A 19,547-nucleotide genomic window follows, 5' to 3' on the forward strand; every position below is an offset into this window, starting at 1 on the left:
GCTGCACAGTGAAAATGCAATATGAATTGGGGCATGTGCAGTCTGTAAAAAACTAATCCCCCCAATCATTTCCAGTACTTCGCCTGATATGAATATAATGCTAAATGCAAATATTATGTTTTGAAAAGTCCAAACATTGTTAAACGCTTTACATATTGTACGTGGCACTGCTTTAATAGCCGAATTACTATATCTGTATATAAACCTACATGTTTTGTTGGTTCCAAACATTTCCACAAAGCCAACAAACCCACTGATGCACCCAGAGATTATGGATGTACGCAGTCGAAATAAATCAATGTCCACAGTTTGAATGTCGTTTTGGTTTGCGTTTACTTCCATTAAAGTGCAGTGACATTACATTACAAACAGCTCCTTCTGGCATTGTCTCTTCTGTGTCTGTCTGTCTGGTAAAAAAAAACGTTTGTCCACCAGGTGCATGCCGCTCCCCAATCACCCAGGCCTACTTATGCTCTCCATCAAGCAATCAGGCCTGGGGAGGCGTGCCCTTGGTGTCCAAACAACAATTCAATCAACTAATAACCCATTAAACAAATGCCCAAATAATGCTAATAATAACTACAACAATTGTGATAATATTAGACAAACAAAACAGTGATGATGGCTTCTACACTACTGTACATACACAAAGAAGAAAACATGCACGCACGCACACGCACATACACGCGAACACGCGCACACACACACACACACACACACACACACACACACACACACACACACACACACACACACACATAGAGATGTAGCTGTGGTTTCTTGACCCTTTGTGACAATAAACTCCCGCCCGTCAGGTGAAAATAAGCAGCTGGGACTCCTCATGCATAGAAGGAAGCATGAGGTCAGACCGCTGCCCTCCCAGGTTGGCAGAGGAAGTGTAGCGCCCAGGATTACATTAGATAATTGACACTGGGTGAAAAAATGGGTTGCAAAATCGTGGGATGAAAAAACTAAAAAAGTGAGCTAGCTGTTTGAAGGACCCATGCAGGGAAAATGTAGTAGACAACAGCACCCATCCTGTCCTTAGGAAACCCCTTCAGGGAAACCCCTTCGGGTGACCTCACTAATGTGTATGTATAGATAGCTATGTAAAGTATGCAGCCTATGGGTGTGTGTATGTGTGTGTATTTATGCGCTTATTTGTGTGTAAATTTGTGACCTCACTTAAACTTGTCAAGATGAGCCAGTGTGAGTCCTGACTTGCTCGATGATAACTCTTATCTCCAATGCAAAAGTCAAGGATCCAACTCCTTGCATATCACAATGTTTGTCATTGGTCTATGGGAAACCCCATACTGTATAGCAACTAATGTTTCCCCGAACAGTGGGTCAGGAGTCAGGACACAATGTTTTGGGTTGCGAGTAAATATATTTTCTTTTTCCTACAATTCTTTTAAAAAAAATTAACAATGCATTGTGAGTTTTTTCTTTTTTTTAGTTAAGGGTACCAGCTATGGAGACACCAAAGGTATCTTTAGTTAAGGGTACCAGCTATGGAGACACCAAAGGTATCTTTAGTTAAGGGTACCAGCTATGGAGACACCAAAGGTATCTTTAGTTAAGGGTACCAGCTAGGGAGACACCAAAGGTATCTTTAGTTAAGGGTACCAGCTATGGAGACACCAAAGGTATCTTTAGTTAAGGGTACCAGCTAGGGAGACACCAAAGGTATCTTTAGTTAAGGGTACCAGCTATGGAGACACCAAAGGTATCTTTAGTTAAGGGTACCAGCTATGGAGACACCAAAGGTATCTTTAGTTAAGGGTACCAGCTATGGAGACACCAAAGGTATCTTTAGTTAAGGGTACCAGCTATGGAGACACCAAAGGTATCTTTAGTTAAGGGTACCAGCTAGGGAGACACCAAAGGTATCTTTAGTTAAGGGTACCAGCTATGGAGACACCAAAGGTATCTTTAGTTAAGGGTACCAGCTAGGGAGACACCAAAGGTATCTTTAGTTAAGGGTACCAGCTATGGAGACACCAAAGGTATCTTTAGTTAAGGGTACCAGCTATGGAGACACCAAAGGTATCTTTAGTTAAGGGTACCAGCTAGGCAGACACCAAAGGTATCTTTAGTTAAGGGTACCAGCTATGGAGACACCAAAGGTATCTTTAGTTAAGGGTACCAGCTATGGAGACACCAAAGGTATCTTTAGTTAAGGGTACCAGCTAGGCAGACACCAAAGGTATCTTTAGTTAAGGGTACCAGCTATGGAGACACCAAAGGTATCTTTAGTTAAGGGTACCAGCTATGGAGACACCAAAGGTATCTTTAGTTAAGGGTACCAGCTAGGGAGACACCAAAGGTATCTTTAGTTAAGGGTACCAGCTATGGAGACACCAAAGGTATCTTTAGTTAAGGGTACCAGCTATGGAGACACCAAAGGTATCTTTAGTTAAGGGTACCAGCTAGGGAGACACCAAAGGTATCTTTAGTTAAGGGTACCAGCTATGGAGACACCAAAGGTATCTTTAGTTAAGGGTACCAGCTATGGAGACACCAAAGGTATCTTTAGTTAAGGGTACCAGCTATGGAGACACCAAAGGTATCTTTAGTTAAGGGTACCAGCTATGGAGACACCAAAGGTATCTTTAGTTAAGGGTACCAGCTATGGAGACACCAAAGGTATCTTTAGTTAAGGGTACCAGCTATGGAGACACCAAAGGTATCTTTTGAATCTCAAGCTAAAAGGTTTGGGAACCACTGCCTTACTATATAGCTTTATTCCCCTTTAAAACTCATCACTATAGTTTATGTGGTATGTACACTGTATCAGTTCATTTAACTCTGAGAGTATACATATGGAGTCCATTTAGTTACATTTCTACACTCCCAGAGTTACAAATAGATACATTAACAGTGAACATTTTACCGTGTACCAGGCTAATGAATATTTATCTCTACTTTTATTACGCTCAAGACATTTTGTCAACAACATGTGATTGATCCTGAGGTTTGCTGATAGTGTTACCTAATCATGAGTTTTACCTGGAACTTGGGGCTGATAAAGGTTTGTTTACATTTACATAACACATAAAATATGACCTATATTTGGAGCTACGAGAAAGTTCCACAAGCCTGATCTGTCATCTACAAAAAAAAAAGAAAGTCCTTGAGAGCAAAGGTGAGCACAAGTTGACACATTTACCGTGGTCAGATAAATAGCCGTTTGTATCTTTGAGAATTCAGGCCGTACTGCATCTAAACTGATTAACTGAACTCAACATTCTTCTTAATTCAACACAGATTGGCATGTTTAACTTCATTCATTCATTGATGTGAGAAACAAAATAACATTCCAGTGTGAAAAGTGAAACGTTTAACTGAACTCACTTAACCCTTGAGCTGCTAAAAATAAGTGAACTTTAAATGCACACTCTGGGGCCTCCAATAAATGTAAGAAAATATTTTTCTTTCTTAAAAAAAAGAAAATTATTAAATGATTATGAATGTTTTCGATTGATATGTTTTGTAAGCCCCCTTGTTTAACAGCTACAAACCCGGTTGACATTTTGAATTAGTAATTCAATTATTTCACTCCTTGTCACTTAATCGGTGACACAAATAACACAGATGTCCCATATATATGAGCAGGTGCTTCTTCTGCATTCATCCCCCAATACAACAATTCACTCTGGATAAGAGTTTTGCCTAAATCACTGTTTCTCAACCTGTGGGCTGGGGCACACTGGTGGGCTGTGAGGTTACTGCAAGTGGGCCCTCTCAAATATCGGCTTTCGGTTTTCATTGTGATACAGATAAATAGGAATTTAACGCATACTACGATAGTTCCATATATCCAAACTAGAACACAATAGATTGATTAACGGCTTATCCGTGTTGAAGATGGAGTGCTGTGATTTTTTTCCATGCTAAAACATGATCATCAGGTATTATTATTATTATATAAGGAGGAAGATTTTTTTTCCTGGTGGATGGTAATGGGTGGTGATTCACCTGAACTGAAGCCACACCCACAGCTGTTGTTGGAGGGTTGTATGATAAAGGGGGAGGGGTTAGGGGAGGGGAAGATATTGTGATGTCACTCACAGTTTTTTTTTCATTGGCACGTTTGACTGTCAAGGTTTCAGCCTCCAGGAAGAAACCTTATAGTCCGGCAGCTGGGGTTGTGGGGTGGGAAATTTGGTATATAGTTATATTTCTTTGGCAAAAATGTCAAAAATGTCAAAATTAATTTGCTTTAAGTAGCATGTGACATGTCAAAGGAGTGTTTTCTGTGCAAAACTAATGCTTGAAATGGATTCATAATCACGAAACCCCCCTAGTTTGACATGTCACATGCTACATAAAGCATAATGAAAATTTGAAACTCTTGTCTTACATAGGATGTTAATGGTATGGTCACATATAAACCCCTATTCAAAAAATTGCCCAATGCCGACAGCCAGTCAGCAAGTGGATTTATGAATGTATGTATATAGACAATATTTTAGGCCAATAAAAAAAGACTATATACCAAATTTCCCACTTTAAACAAAATAATTAAGCCTGTCGGCTGCCGGACTACTAAATAAAAGGGAAGACATCATTGCACATAATAACCACACCAAGGGGTCTAATGAAGTAGCCTACTGTCACCTCATAAACACATGAAAAACTGGAACAAAAACAAAACTCACAGCACTCCAACTTTAAGCTTTATAGATTTTCAAATGGGCCCTGATCTAGCCATGGCTGTTGTCACTTGCAACTAAGGCCAGAATTTCGCAGTCTCTCCTGTTATGGTGTGAAACGTCACAGCCAAGATTCACTTCTGCAGTGCTAACCTAGTCTGCACTCAACTACCAGGAATCTAAAAACGAGAAGCATACTCAGCTTTATAGGCTGCCACTTATAGTGTCCCTCCTCCTAATCTCTCTCTCTCTCACACAAGCATATGCATGCGCACACATACACACAAACACGCACGCATGCACGTACGCATACACACGCACGCACGCACGCACACACAGTCTCTGTCTGCCTTGTTCTGACACACTCTGACTCACCCACAGACTAGCTCTCTCTTATTCCCTCTCTATTACTCTCACAGTCTCCACAGTGTTGATTTCTCTACCCCATCTCTCTCTCTCTCTCTCTCTCTCTCTCTCTCTCTCTCTGGAGAAGTAATTAACCACAGGCTATAGTAGCGCCTGCAGGCAAGACCTTTAAAACTTGACAAAAAGGGGGGTTTGACTCGTCTACACAAAACAACTTCATCTCACAGATCCGTGTCTTCACGTTGACACTTAAAAGAGGCTTTGTTGAGAAAGAAAAGCAAATCCAGCCTTTAAAGAAATCCTCGCTACTTTAAGCCAGTAACTTTGAATGCGTGGGAATGAATAATGTACATTATGCCTGCCAGGCGTGGGTGATCAATCACAAAAAGAATAATACTAATAATAAAAACAATAAAGACAACAAAGTAACTAGTTCGCCTCAGGGCCAAACTTGTATAGACGCACTGTATATACTGTAACTGATTTAACTCCGTCTCTAAAGTTGTATAGTTTCACAGATAGTCATAATATTAATGAAACCATTAGATGCAAATGTAAGGTTCTATAGGAGGTCATTGCAATTATTATTATTATTATTACTATGTACTGACTCTGTGGTACTGCATTATCACACAGGCTGAAGAAAACTCCTCTCCATCATGTCCATGGAGACGTCTCACCTACTGTAGCTGTCCGTCACATTGAGACGTGTCACATCTGGCTCAGCATTGTTGCAGCTGAAACAAACAAGCAGAAACATAATATCTATTATTAGGATGCAGGACATGAGAAGCAGACAACCCGCAACACAGTTTAGAGAAAGAATCCTTCTAGGTGAATAATGATACATACATAATAGAAAGAAGAAAATGCCAGCACTCAATATGTTGTGAAAAGGACATATATTGACATGTATATTATCTTCTTTATCTTCTTATCTTCTTCCATACAGAAGTTCAGGTGTCATGTTATAACATATACATGTAATTAGGAACTATTCTTTCACATGTCATTATTTAATTGATTATTTAAGGTTATAATGTACAAGTCACGATATTTCACTGTTCTCCTGAGCTGCACATTCAAGTCTGGCGTTTTAATCTGGTCATCGAGTGTTAAAAAAAGGTTGAACACTTCGGTGGACACGCGTCCTAAGCGTAGTATTAAAACAAAACATATGGTTGTGGTTAGAGTGTCCTCCCTGACATTGGGAGGTCAGGGTTCAAATATCCCTGGCCAGGTCATACCAAGACTGGAACCAAATGCCTCTCTGCTTGGCACTCAGCATGAAGGGTTGGACTGGGGGCTCTGCGACACACTATAGTGTTGTGTTCAGCGGTTGTACGGTACTTGTACATTCATGTACAGCCATGGAGTGTACTGTATGTGTAGAAATGTAATCATGGGTCGAGTTTTTACATGCATACATTTGTTACATAAATGAACGAACACTGATGATATATAGCAATATTAAATTAAAAATTAAGAAATACATTTTTTGCTCATCTAAATACAAGAATATTCCACTATTTTGTTGAGCGATTTTATGGGACACTTAGGTAAACTTGAATATTTTATATCATTTACATAAAAAATAAGTAATCATTACATTTAAACGGTACTAAAAAGACTCACTTTACCGGAATCACGCTTATTTTGGAATCAACCAACCAGGCGAATACTACTGGTCAATTGTGCAATCAGAAATATGACCAGAATGCGTATTCACGGCATTACGGCATATAATAATAGAAAAATAAAGAGAAGGCTAACTTTTCAGATCATCATTGGGTAGGGAGGGACTCTTAAATTACTAACGGAGGCACAATAATACATAATTATGATTTATTGGAAATCTAAATAAATATGAAATTAATCGTTCTTGGTTTATTTTCCAGGCTTAGATACAGTAATGTTCAGATGCATTGTATTTACAGCTGCTCTCCCCATACAAAGATGGTGAATTCCCAGGACATTATTATAATTGTATAATTTTTACATTTGGTTTTATGCGATGCATAACAATGTGGTCAAATATGTCTCTAATTATAACCCAATAGGATGCATGTTAATGGCACGTGGTGACCTCTGTTAAGTCATGAGTTATTCTTGTTAGCGAGTATTAAAAACAGTGTCGTGGGGGTGGGGTGGGGGGCTCTAGTCTACAGACATCTACAGTACATGTTTGCCGCATGAAATAATGTGACTATCTGTCCTGAATCCTGCATGTATTTATGCGATGCACCACCAATACAAACAAAATCCCATAGGTTTACATATCGTGGTTTATTATGGAGTCCCTCAAGTCCAGGCAGATGTAAATGGTCGACCGCATGCATCCACAAACACGACAGAAAGACGCACACACACACACACACACACCCCCATATACACACACGCACGGCCTTACAGGACAAACACGCTGCTTTATAAAACCTCAGTCTGTTATTTGTGAGCCACAATGCCACTCTCTGACCCCACTCCTGTCAGTCACACAGAACAAGAAGTGGTACGAAAGCCACATGCTCACCGAGGTACTGTAAACACATGTAAATAAATAGACACAGCTGGCAAAACAGAACTCTGCTTAACTGCTTAACATGACCACTTTTTGATTAGCACAGCAGACTTTAATCCAACTTGCAAATAATTATATCAGTCTCTCCATGATTTGTAATCATGAACTCCCTCTTTGTCCGCTACGCAGTAGAATTGTAGTAACCGAAAGTGTAATAATAGTGTAATAATTGACCAGCAAGGGTTGACTTTTACTCTTTCCGAGCTAAATGAACACTCTGGGATTTTGCCTTGTATTCCTTTGTTTATTATTTGCTCACTGTAAATCCATACTGTAGCCCACTAATATTGTGTTGGCACACACAATTATTATTATTGTTGTAGAAGTTTATTGATAGAAATCACTTGAATAAAACATTCCTGGTGATATCTTTACCAGATGGGTGCAAATTGGCAACAAAGTTAACTTTCATGACCTAGATGTGGCTCAATGGTGCCCCTACTGGATGAAAGCTTTCCTCAGACCTTTGTCAGAGAAACAACCAGTATCCAAAATGCCATCATGTTGTTACATGTGTACACTCTCTGAGTTAAAGACGGTGTAAGTGATGTTTTTGATTTGAAAAATGTGTTAAAAAGTTAAAACTCCACATTCCAATAAGAGTAGATTTATATATAGAGTAAATATAGTCTTTGTTTAGTAAGGGGTCTCCCATCTCACATTTAGTAAACAGAAAATACAAGAACAAGCATGCAGATGGGGAACAGAATCCCTGTTTCAAATATCACAGGCAGCAGCACTACAACCAGAGTCAGGCCCTGTCTGATGTACAAGCTCATGGACACAATGACAATTAGTGTCAATCAATTCTAGTCAACCAACCAGGTGTTTCTGAGAGGTGGTATATTAGTATGATTATTATTGTAGTAACGTGTATGTTTGTGTGTCACACTCTAAAATAATCTAACCAACCTCCAAAAAACATCTTGTTGGGAAACTGGTTGCTGCCTACCCAGGCCTGTGAAGTTAGGAAGACAGTCAAAGCCAATTGGAATGGAATCCGACAAATCTGTAGTAGCAAAACATTTGTTTTGGGCGCTATATGGCCGGGCCTATATCGTGAGTTGATCCAAGGAATCCAAGGGAACAGAATTTTTATTGTACAACCTACAGTGCAAAAGGTATAGGTTTCACCAAAATGTGAAATGGGCTATTATAGCACAACCATTAAGCACATGTTTAGCTCTGCACCCAGTGAAATATATGTACAGGGTTCAGTTATCCATTTGTAACTTTGAGTGTGTATACATGTGTAATTATATTTAGACATGCTCAGACTGATGATTTCAGTATAGTACGTATAAGTACATTTACAGTACAGTACAGTACGTATGTCGTGCCACTCTCAGCCAGGCTCCACTGACATTGTGACACAGTGTTTCCTCGAGCAATTTCAACCCACTCATTGGATTAAACTGACACGCCGACCCACGGAGAAGAACACACTGCAATATGTCATCAAAGACAACAAAGGAAATTTAAGGCTATGATTTTTGACTAAAAATACACACTGATGCACATTCCAGCAGTGGATGTCCCCTTGGTTAACTTTTTGTTTTGTTTTGACATAAATGCTGTCAGACTTTGTTTTTGTTTGACATGCTGAGGGCTGGAGAGCAGCGGGAATAATCTCAGATAGCGTGTCACCCTACACTTAACAAGCATCTAAAGTTTAGATTCTAAACTATATTCCTCATTCAAATATGGACGACAATATGCAAATTATGAAAGACAAAGCTTTAATTAAATAAGATAAAATCTCCACACTCCTCATTATTTATTATTCGTTTTCATTAGTGGTAGTGGTAGGAGTATTTGCGACTGTAGGTCACAGTTTACTATGAAAACCTGCAAAACCTGTCAGTCAGACAGTCAGTCAGTCCCTCCGTCACGCCTCGTGACATGCTCCATATATGGTCAATACATAATTAATTCCGTATGTTGATCTGCCCTCATCTGACCTCATCAAACCCTCATGTACACTCAAAACACGCTCCATATATTATGGCCAGACCTCATCAAACCCTGTACACTCAAGACATTGCCCCCGCTGACACCCTTCAATCTCCATGTATGGGGCTGACCTGTTCTGACATGTTGATCTGACCTCATCAACCCATGTACACTCAAGACATGCTCCATATATGGCCAGTACAGAATTAATTCCATATGTTGATCTGACCCCCCATGGTAAAGCGCCAGCACTCGCTTAGCAGTCTGCCGTCACCCAGACGAATGCGTGCACACGACCTCGCCCTTTAGGCCGCTTCTAGCCCTAATAAAAGGCTTCTTACTGGTATTATAAGTAACACTTGAATCCAAAGCAGAATGTTGACTCGAACTAGGAAATCTCCTTTCAGATTAATAATGTACAGTAACAGTACAGAAGGCTTTAAAACCTTACACAATGTAGCTACTAGCTATGGCTTTGTATAATAAGTGGCTGGGTTAAACTAGCTTTTTGTTTAGACTAGCACATAAGTGTAATCAAAATTCTGAACTGCATAAAGCATAAATGAAGACTTCATGAACTTCTCCTGAACATGAAACCCTGCAGCGGTAACAAAGCCCTTCATATTTATGCCAATAAAAATATGAGCATTAGCCCAGGAGCTATTTTGGGTAAACATTGAGCTTATGTGGTTTCCAGCGACAGCGACACTTTTTTCACCCACTAAGTATAGAATATATCCATTACATCTGTTGACCTTTCTTTTCACAGGCATTTAAACTCAATTTTAGAAAAACAAATTGGCCAGTGCTGTATTTTGGCCAGTTGTGTCATAGCTTGGGCCCATAAACAGACGAAAAAGACAAGACAACAGATGTGGAATGGTGTGGCAGAGTGAATGCCCACTGTAGGGATGTGAGTTCTGGGCGTGAACCTGTCTTACCCCTCCTTCTGCCTCCACCTGTCTCACACACAGTAACATCCTCTGTGTTCATTTAACTCTGAGAGTGTAGAAATGGAATCCGTTTGTACACTCATTTATAATTTATGTGTACTGTCCTGTGGTGCAGTGCTAGGAAGTCAAAGAAGTTTTACCCAAAGCTCAAAATGCAGACCAGGTGGTGGTGGCACGGTACAAAAATGTCCTTAATCTGTTCAATAACGGAGGGACCATGTCTACTGCTTTCAAGAGGTTTGGCGTGGACCACAGAATTGGTCACAGTGGACACAGTCGTACAGGCCACAATCAAAGTACTTCTGGAAAGCTGCTGCCCATCTCAAGAAAGTGAGCATTGGCTTTTTCCTTTCTCCTACTCTTTCTCAGGGATGTACTTATTTCTTATTATTGCATTTATTTTTACCAGCTGCAAGCTGGTCTGTATCCTCTCGCCGAGACGATATAAACCACCGAGGCCTATGAGGACCTTTGCGCGACCTAGTCCCTTTGCGCGACCTAGTCCCTTTGCGCGACCTAGTCGTGATTGGCTGGCTCGTCTCTAGGCTACCAGACACTTCTTCAGGATTGGCTGCGCACCACAGTCAGAACACTACACTCCACAACACTCCGACACTAGGCATGTGGAAACAGCAAGCAACAACCCATTACATAGCAGCTGGTGATAATATGTAATAATTTCTTGTTTTCTCTTCAATAAAGAGGAAATTGGATTAGATACACTGTAGTCTTTCACAAAGATACACATACAGCCGTCATATCATTTAAATTAGACAATATTAAAATACCCTGATTGAAAAATAGCAACATTACTCTACAAGTCTACAACATAATACAGAACGAACATTGTCTTAATCAATGCCATGTTTCACACAAGCACAACTGTATCTTGCTTACAAACATATGCGCACGCGCGCACACGCACACGCACACACACACACACACACACACACACACACACACACACACACACACACACACAAGACAAATTCCCTGTCCATAACACACAGAGGTTGGCATAATGGAAAAAGTCTCCGCTAAATGGCAAAGATCCATTTACATCGCTGTCAGTCTCCTCACACCTCCACCATTACACCCACTGACAGTTTAAAATGCCTCCCGACTCCTCAGGGTGCTTCATCATTCTGCCACGACATAAACAGATGGATTACACAAGATTGGTTAAGATATTCTGATGTGGAATACCACTCAGAAATGTTGCTGTTGTAGAAAGAAAACCCACATTGAAAGACTGTGTGTAATGATAGCTACCTTAATATCTAGTGACATTTGCCTGTCATAATGGCCTTGACTGTAATTAAACTGGGTTTCCTGGAGCTACTGGGGGCAGAAAGATGCCTGGGGCTAACCAATGGCTTTGAGGATGAACTCGGGGAACAAAAGTACCGTCTGCATTAATGAAAACAAAAGCCATACTGAAGAATTGCCCTAACTAAGGGTGAAATGAAGGTCTTCACTCATTCCTGGTTTTCAGCAGGCTCGTATTGGCTCATACAGAGTCATTTTAGCCATTTCTATTTAACCCTGATAACCTGCATGTCAAATGTCAATCCAAGTAACTATGTATTCAAGTGTTAGTCCAACCGCAAAATTACAATGTGTGGTTTCTCTGTGAAAGTGCCACTACGGTTTTCCTCTGAACTTGACCCAGTAGCTTCTTCTAACTCCCTGATCTTAGCTCTCCCGTTGTTCTCCTAACAAGTTTGCATGTGTGGTGATTTGAAAGGCTCTGGAGTAGAGGTTTGACAACCACAAATTCACCCGCTAAGAGAAGCCCAAGGCAGGTGCAGGAACACTCGTCACACTGTTTAACACCACAAACACAGATCAAGTGTCTCCAGAGGCCTGTCGGCTGGAGAGTACTTACAAGTTGTTATGAGGACGTGCCAAAAGGTTTACAAAAGCACACACATCCAAACAATGAAATGTCTGGTGTTGGACAAGCAGAGAACACATGAACATATAAATATAGTCTGTATGCTGGATCATGCTCCGTACGGAGTTGTGTTAAATTACGATCAAAGTTGACGTTTCGAGCACCAAAATCCTCCTCGCCTGGTAAGAGCACATACCACGAATATAACTTAAGGTGATACTATAGTGACAGTATAGTCCTTCCTGCAGTTCCTACAAGAGGCTCTTTGTTGCATGTCATCCTGAATTTGCTGTCTCTCTCCAGTCTCCACTATCACTTTATTGGTACACAAGAACAAATCACACCAAGAGTTAGAGCATGCATGCCCAGATGCAAGTTATTTTATGTGCACGGCAGAGAGGGCCTTACAGTTGAATGTTGAAGGCATGGTGTATGTATTTGGACAACGGTGGAGGCATAGGTGTGTTATGCTTTCAATTATAATAGTAATTATAAATATATAATAATCAATGGTAATTGAAGAAATGTAAAATGTATGCTAATTAGGAGGCCATGAATGTCCTTCTAAACCATGACTGACTGGGATATATCAACATCTCCATGTGGATCTGACTGAAACTACTGTAAATGATGATGATGATATTACAAATGTGGTGGTGGTTGTTAATATGTTGTATAATTTATTAATTGTACAATGAAACATACAAACATTGACATATATTCATGAAATTATCGCCAAATAGACCCATGTCTTTAACCTGCCAGAGTTCAGACCATAACGGCATGAGAGACAGGCTATTGGGATAACAAATAGAGCTTTGTAATTCATCTGAGAAAGCACATCAACCAGTTTGACTAATGCCAAATCGCTTTGTCTTCGACGGGTGATAAAGTGTGCCTCGCCGTCAAACAGGTTTGGCTGTGTTTTTAACGCTGGCAGTATGTATTGGTTGTAGTTCAAGGGTTAAGACTGCACTTGACTCCAACTAGCCTTCGAGGCATACAAAAGACACAATGCTAAAGGAGAATGGACAGACAGACAATTTACAATTTAGGCATTTAGCAGACGCTCTTAATCCAGAGTGATTTAACAATGTAAACAGTAAGCAAGAACAATGTATGGTAATACATCAAGAATCATACATAAGCTAAGAACCTAACATCCGTATAACAATGGAATATCTATGAAAATATGTGTATACACTATATTATGTCTACATAATATGCTATCTAAATGACAGAAATTGAGTCTTTGCCTGTAAGGTTGTCGAGGTTAGGGCAAGTGCTACGGGCTAAGATGGAGTTCGAAGAGGTGGGTTTTCAGACTACGGCGGAAGACTGGGAGTGAGTCTGCAGTTATGATTGTAATGGGAAGTGGGTTCCATAGTTTTGGAGGAAAAGGGAGAAGAGTTTTGAACATGTGAAGCGTTGTCCGGACGGACGGACGGACGGACGGACGGACGGACGGACGGACAGACAGACAGACAGACAGACAGACAGACAGACAGACAGACAGACAGACAGACAGACAGACAGACAGACAGACAGACAGACAGACAGACAGACAGACAGACAGACAGACAGACAGACAGACAGACAGACAGACAGACAGACAGACAGACAGACAGACAGACAGACAGACAGACAGACAGACAGACAGACAGACAGACAGACAGACAGACAGACAGACAGACAGACAGACAGACAGACAGACAGACAGACAGACAGACAGACAGACAGACAGACAGACAGACAGACAGACAGACAGACAGACAGACAGACAGACAGACAGACAGACAGACGTCTGCCAAGAGGGTAAACAAATTAGAATATCAGAAGTGTTTATAACTAAGCTCAGACAACATTTTTATGTCAGTATTGTGAGACTCTCAATTAAAAGAATACTCTCAGATCTTGAAATAAAAATAAACCAGATAATAAATAACTGAGTAACTGAACAATTGATAAACTCCTTCCATTACTGGAGCTGCCTTTCAAAACCAAATTAGTCAAATATGAACTAATTAAAGTAAAGAAAAACAAAAAGGTAATGAAAAACTGCTCTCACGTCTTTTCTATTGTAACCAAACGTGAACGTTTCCCCCATGCAGGGCTTCATCAAGTTCACCACCATAAGAGTCCCTAACTTCATTACAACAGTGGAAATAAATAACCCTAATCCTGGTGCTGATGGCATTCTAAATACCATATATTTAATCACTACACTGGCAAATGTCAATTGGCAATTGTAAAATTACTTGACATATAACTCTTTGTATATGATATTTTTGCTTTGTGGAATTGTGGAATAAAGGACTGATTACCATACACATAGAAACACATTTGTATAATTTGTAAAATTACAGAGGTATCTGTGTAAGCAGCATTCTTGGCAACACAAATACCAAAAAATAATGTGTAAATAAATTTCCTTTCTGAACACAAAGTGCAGACACAATCACTGACCACACCACAACTGACTTAACCACGCTGATTGACAGGCATCAGGTGTGTACTCCAAAATAAGGTAGGCTACTATAGAAATGAACAGAAAGTGCTGTGGGTGGAAAAACATGGTGTACACAAATAAAAATTGGACAGAAAAGACCCATGGTTTAAAAGTGAAAAAGTGCATTCAGTGTCTTTCTTTGATGATTTCTCAATGTTCAGCCTTGGGACCATGACTGGCTGAAAGATTGGGAATTGCCTCTGTGCAAACTTCCAGTCAGCTGCCCCCCCCCCCCCCCCCCCCCACACACACACACACACACACACACTGCTTCCAGTAAATGAATACAAACATGTCGCTCCCACTCTCCTGACATGTACTCAACTGATTTGTCAGTCAATATGCCGACCCTCATTAAAATAGATCTTTTTTAAAGATGTTTGTAGCTAACATTTGGAATGCATGCATGCTGCACTCTTATTCCATCCTCAACAGGTAATATTTGGAAATGACTGCAGTGCTATAACTGCAGCAGTCATTAATCTGTGCTTTCACTGACTGCGGGTTGCAGCTGTGGTGTGTGACCGGGGGATATTGCCTCAGTTGCCAGAAAGTCTCTCTGCAGGGTAGTGTGATGACAAATGAGTAAAAATGGTACACGTCACGCACACACTCACAAGTACATCATGCACATGTACGATTAAACAGTACACACAGAAACACGCCTGCACATGTAAATGAACACGTGCATGGACATACTGTACATAAACACATATACTCTCACCTACACACACAGACACTCGTGCACATAGAAAGAGATACTGTATGAGGAGCTGGTGTTGACAGCAGTCTGACATATCATCTAGTGGGCAGCAAACCCCTGTGATGGATGCACTCCACTTTAGTTAATTAATGTGGCTGCACTTACTGTAAGTCACTCTGGTTGAGAACAATAGATAAATGACGCAAATTGTAAAGGAGAGGAGATTCTAGTGCTGCACGATTCTTGCTCAAATGTGAATCTAAAATTTGCCTCCACAAGAATATTTTCCATTAAAATAATCGTCTTTAGTCTGTAGTTGGAACATTCAACATCTTGGAACATTATATAGTACATTCAAAATGTGCCACATGGACTTAAACCTCTCTTAAAGTCTCTCTCGTAGCAAAAACATAAAATGTATTGGACAGCCAACTAGTCCTGCACGATTCTAACTCAAATTTAGAAATGAGATCACATAGGTGTATGAATCTAGTAGATCTCAATCTTTTTTTATGTGAAGCACTAGGAGATTACCATAAATCTGGAAATGAAAACTGATGTGCTTTGTTTATTCCCGAAACAGTACAATTTCTTGACCTTGCCATGTCTATTTACAAGAAATATGGAAGAAAAGAGGAAGTTGAGAGTGGAGTGGAGTAATGAAAGTCACTGTTTCAGCTTCTAATACTGTATGTTTCTTTTATTATTATTGATAATATTTGTATTTGCAAAGACCATCACATGTACTGTAGGGCGACATGGACACAACCAAAGCACCTTTCTGCCCACATGCACATGAATAGACATGCCTGCATGCACACTCACATGATTGCATGGTCAGACAGTCATGTAATGTATGCACAAAGTGCACAAACCGTCAGCTATGACTTACTGCCATATCTGCCTTGGAGTGTCATAATGTCCTTCATAGTCAGCCAGGGATGATCCATTAGTAAAACACAAACAGACGGTGGGGGGATAAAATATATAGTTCTAATATACTTAATTTCTTAAGTATAAAAGTGAAAAAGGCAAAATTATCCGGTCTGTGAGCTCAACGAGTAAAACCTTTACTTGTTTATTTTTTTGTAAATGTGAGAAATATTCATAGTTATACATTGACAGATTTAGACAGATTTGGGAAAATGTCCCAAGGGAGCGATGCCAGAGTTATTGTGGCTAAAATACATTTTTCATTAAATTGTTAAATAAATAAATTGTATCAGACATAAATATCAAACATATCAGACTATAATATTTATATATTCCCCATAAGGAAATGCATGCTTTTGTACTTGTTTATTGTAATTGGAGTATTTTTAACTATAGAGGTAGATATTTATAAAAAATAATAGAAAGGCCTATCCAGGGACAGAGGTCACATATTAGCCTTGGCTAGAAACCATACATTACATATAATGCAACGTTTTTATAATTTGTTTAAATTTAGATTGGTTTATTTGACTTTTTTTTCTTCTTCTTCTTTTCAAACTGCAAGCAGCCTCAGAAAAAAAATGTTTCTCCTAAGACAGCATAGATTCTTACAAGAATAAAATAAAAGTGCAAAACAATACTCTGAATTAAATAAATCGTAAAAACTAGAGGAATCCATATCATAAAAATAAGCATTGCCAGATAAAACCAGAATACATTTTGAATATAGAGTTCATGTCATCTATTTTTAATGCTATCTACTAGGCCAACTAGGGAGACTGTTCTGCATCCTTTCCGTCCTGGCACTGATGCTTCTGTATAATTTCCCGATTTTGTTGTACTGTCCCTGTCCCTGTCAATTGAAGTAAAAATCACAATTTTCCAATTGTCAAACAGTTTCAGACAGCCTCTTAAATGATATATTCTGCTGCTGTGTGGAATCCCTCGCCCTACAAATCCAACTTTGCATTTTCCTCATTTGCATCTCTTTGTATTTCCATTTTCCACCCTCATCTTTTCAGGTCCTGGAAGTAGAAATTGTGTGGCCACGTGTATTCCAAATATAATCACAAACACAGCATTTAGCCTTGGAACGGGTATATAATCCTTAAAGGACCACTTCACCACTTTTCAACCTATCTTCATATACAGTAGGTCCTCACTAATAATCATGGAAAAAATGGTGCAATTCTTTTTCTACTCGATCTGTCTCATAGGAGGGCTGTGGGCAGTTCAGAAACCGTCTTCCAGTGACATCATCGATGGGGAATACAAGCTAATAGAAACTGCAGGCTTTCTAGTCCTGAAAAGTTGCAATGTGAAAATGGAAGCCACAATAATGAAAATCTAAACATTTTTGTAAAAAGATCTTGTTTAAAAAAATATCTGCCTAATGATGATGTCACTGAAAGACGGTTTCTAAACTGCCCACAGCCCTCCTATGATAAAGAATCGTGCCATTTTATCATGATTATTAGTGATCATGTGGTCCTTTAATGTGGCTGCTTCATGTAAAACAAAATGTGCTATCTTTTCTTGCAACTAAGTAGGTGTCGCATGCACACGCACACGCACACGCACACGCACACGCACACGCACACGCACACGCACACGCACACACACACACACACACACACAGCATATTATGAATGCATGCACAAGCAAACCCGTACACAATTACGTAAAGTAGTTAATGCAAAACTTCAATATAATGACATCACAGATGCAAATAATGGTCGAAACCACTTGCATGTGTCCATACAGTTGTGGTGGCAGTTATTATATTTCTGTAATAAAAGGCCCACAAACTAGTCTGTACTGAAGTACTTTGCTGAAAAAATTGCCAATCTACAAACTCATAACGTGTCACATCCATGATGTGTTGTGAGCTTATAGATCATCTCTTTTACGCACACGATACCGCCGTGCGACGGAGCATGAATTAGGCATTGACCACACAAAACCGAGGGCAAACACTGGGCTAAAATAACAAATCTACAAGCTCACAACGTACCATATTTTGGTCAAAGATATTTGGTGTATAGGAAAAAAAGGAAGGTCCCTAGCAAGTATATTTTGGTTTAAGTGGTTAATGAGAAACTTTATATGCATTACATTATGGTTATAAGAGCATAGTGTGATGATTATGATATGAATAGTGCAGTGTCCAGGACACTAAAGCTTTGAAGTGTTGGACAGAAGGTTGAGCCAGGGTCAAGTTCAACAGAACATAGAACAAAGACAAAGATCAAAGCCAAGGATCAAGGTGTTGAAGCGGTAGGCTACTTTCCACCATGATACTCATGGAGTTGTAGTCGTGGTGACTTCAGGGAGAAATGCATGTTCTATGAATTCATCATTATTTCAGAATGGACTGAGGCCGATTCTAAAAATGCCTTCTAAATCATGACCTAAGTTTTCTGAAAAATGTCAGATATTTATATAGCAGCATCACATTTTTGTAAATTTTGAATACTGTACATACGGGTTAACTGGGACTGACACACACACACACACACACACACAACACACAAAACCATGTGCAAGGAGGACAGGAAGCCATATGTCCAGGCGCGAATACTTCTTATAACTGACCTCCCCCCCCCCCTCCCCCAACCGCAGGGGGAAATAAACACTGGTTACTTCATTGCAGATGGGTTGTTGGTGGTGTAATTACACCACCAACAACCTATTCACTTTTTCAGGTTTCATGCGTTTCTTTTTTCCTCCTTTTAATTTAATTTATGTAAAACATTGCATGTTTGTGTGTAAGACAGATGACCTCTTCGTTATTATATTACCATTGCCTTGTGGGTGCACCGTGGACTGTGGGAGGACTTCACAAACATATATGGACATCATTTGGTGACCACTGCTCTGATCAGCGCAAGAACTACATTTGAAAGACACATATTGGCCTGAAAATGTATCGTTGTTCACTTTTTGCTTTTAATAATTTAGCTGTGAGCAACCACCTAGATAGATTCCCACAAAATA

At 39.8% G+C, this 19,547-nt stretch overlaps 1 long non-coding RNA gene across 1 annotated transcript in view; it reads right to left on the reverse strand.

Annotated features, from left to right (window-relative positions):
• Nucleotides 1-4,618: 4,618 nt before the first annotated feature.
• Nucleotides 4,619-19,547, reverse strand: part of LOC310866043 — a 47,470-nt gene continuing 32,541 nt past the window's right edge. The window contains exon 3 of the long non-coding RNA XR_014569870.1: nt 4,619-5,761. This is a non-coding gene — a long non-coding RNA (uncharacterized lncRNA). The remainder of the gene's footprint in view (nt 5,762-19,547) is intronic.

Source organism: Protomyctophum parallelum, assembly GCF_964188405.1.
Source record: "Protomyctophum parallelum genome assembly, chromosome: 10".
Taxonomy (NCBI): domain Eukaryota; kingdom Metazoa; phylum Chordata; class Actinopteri; order Myctophiformes; family Myctophidae; genus Protomyctophum; species Protomyctophum parallelum.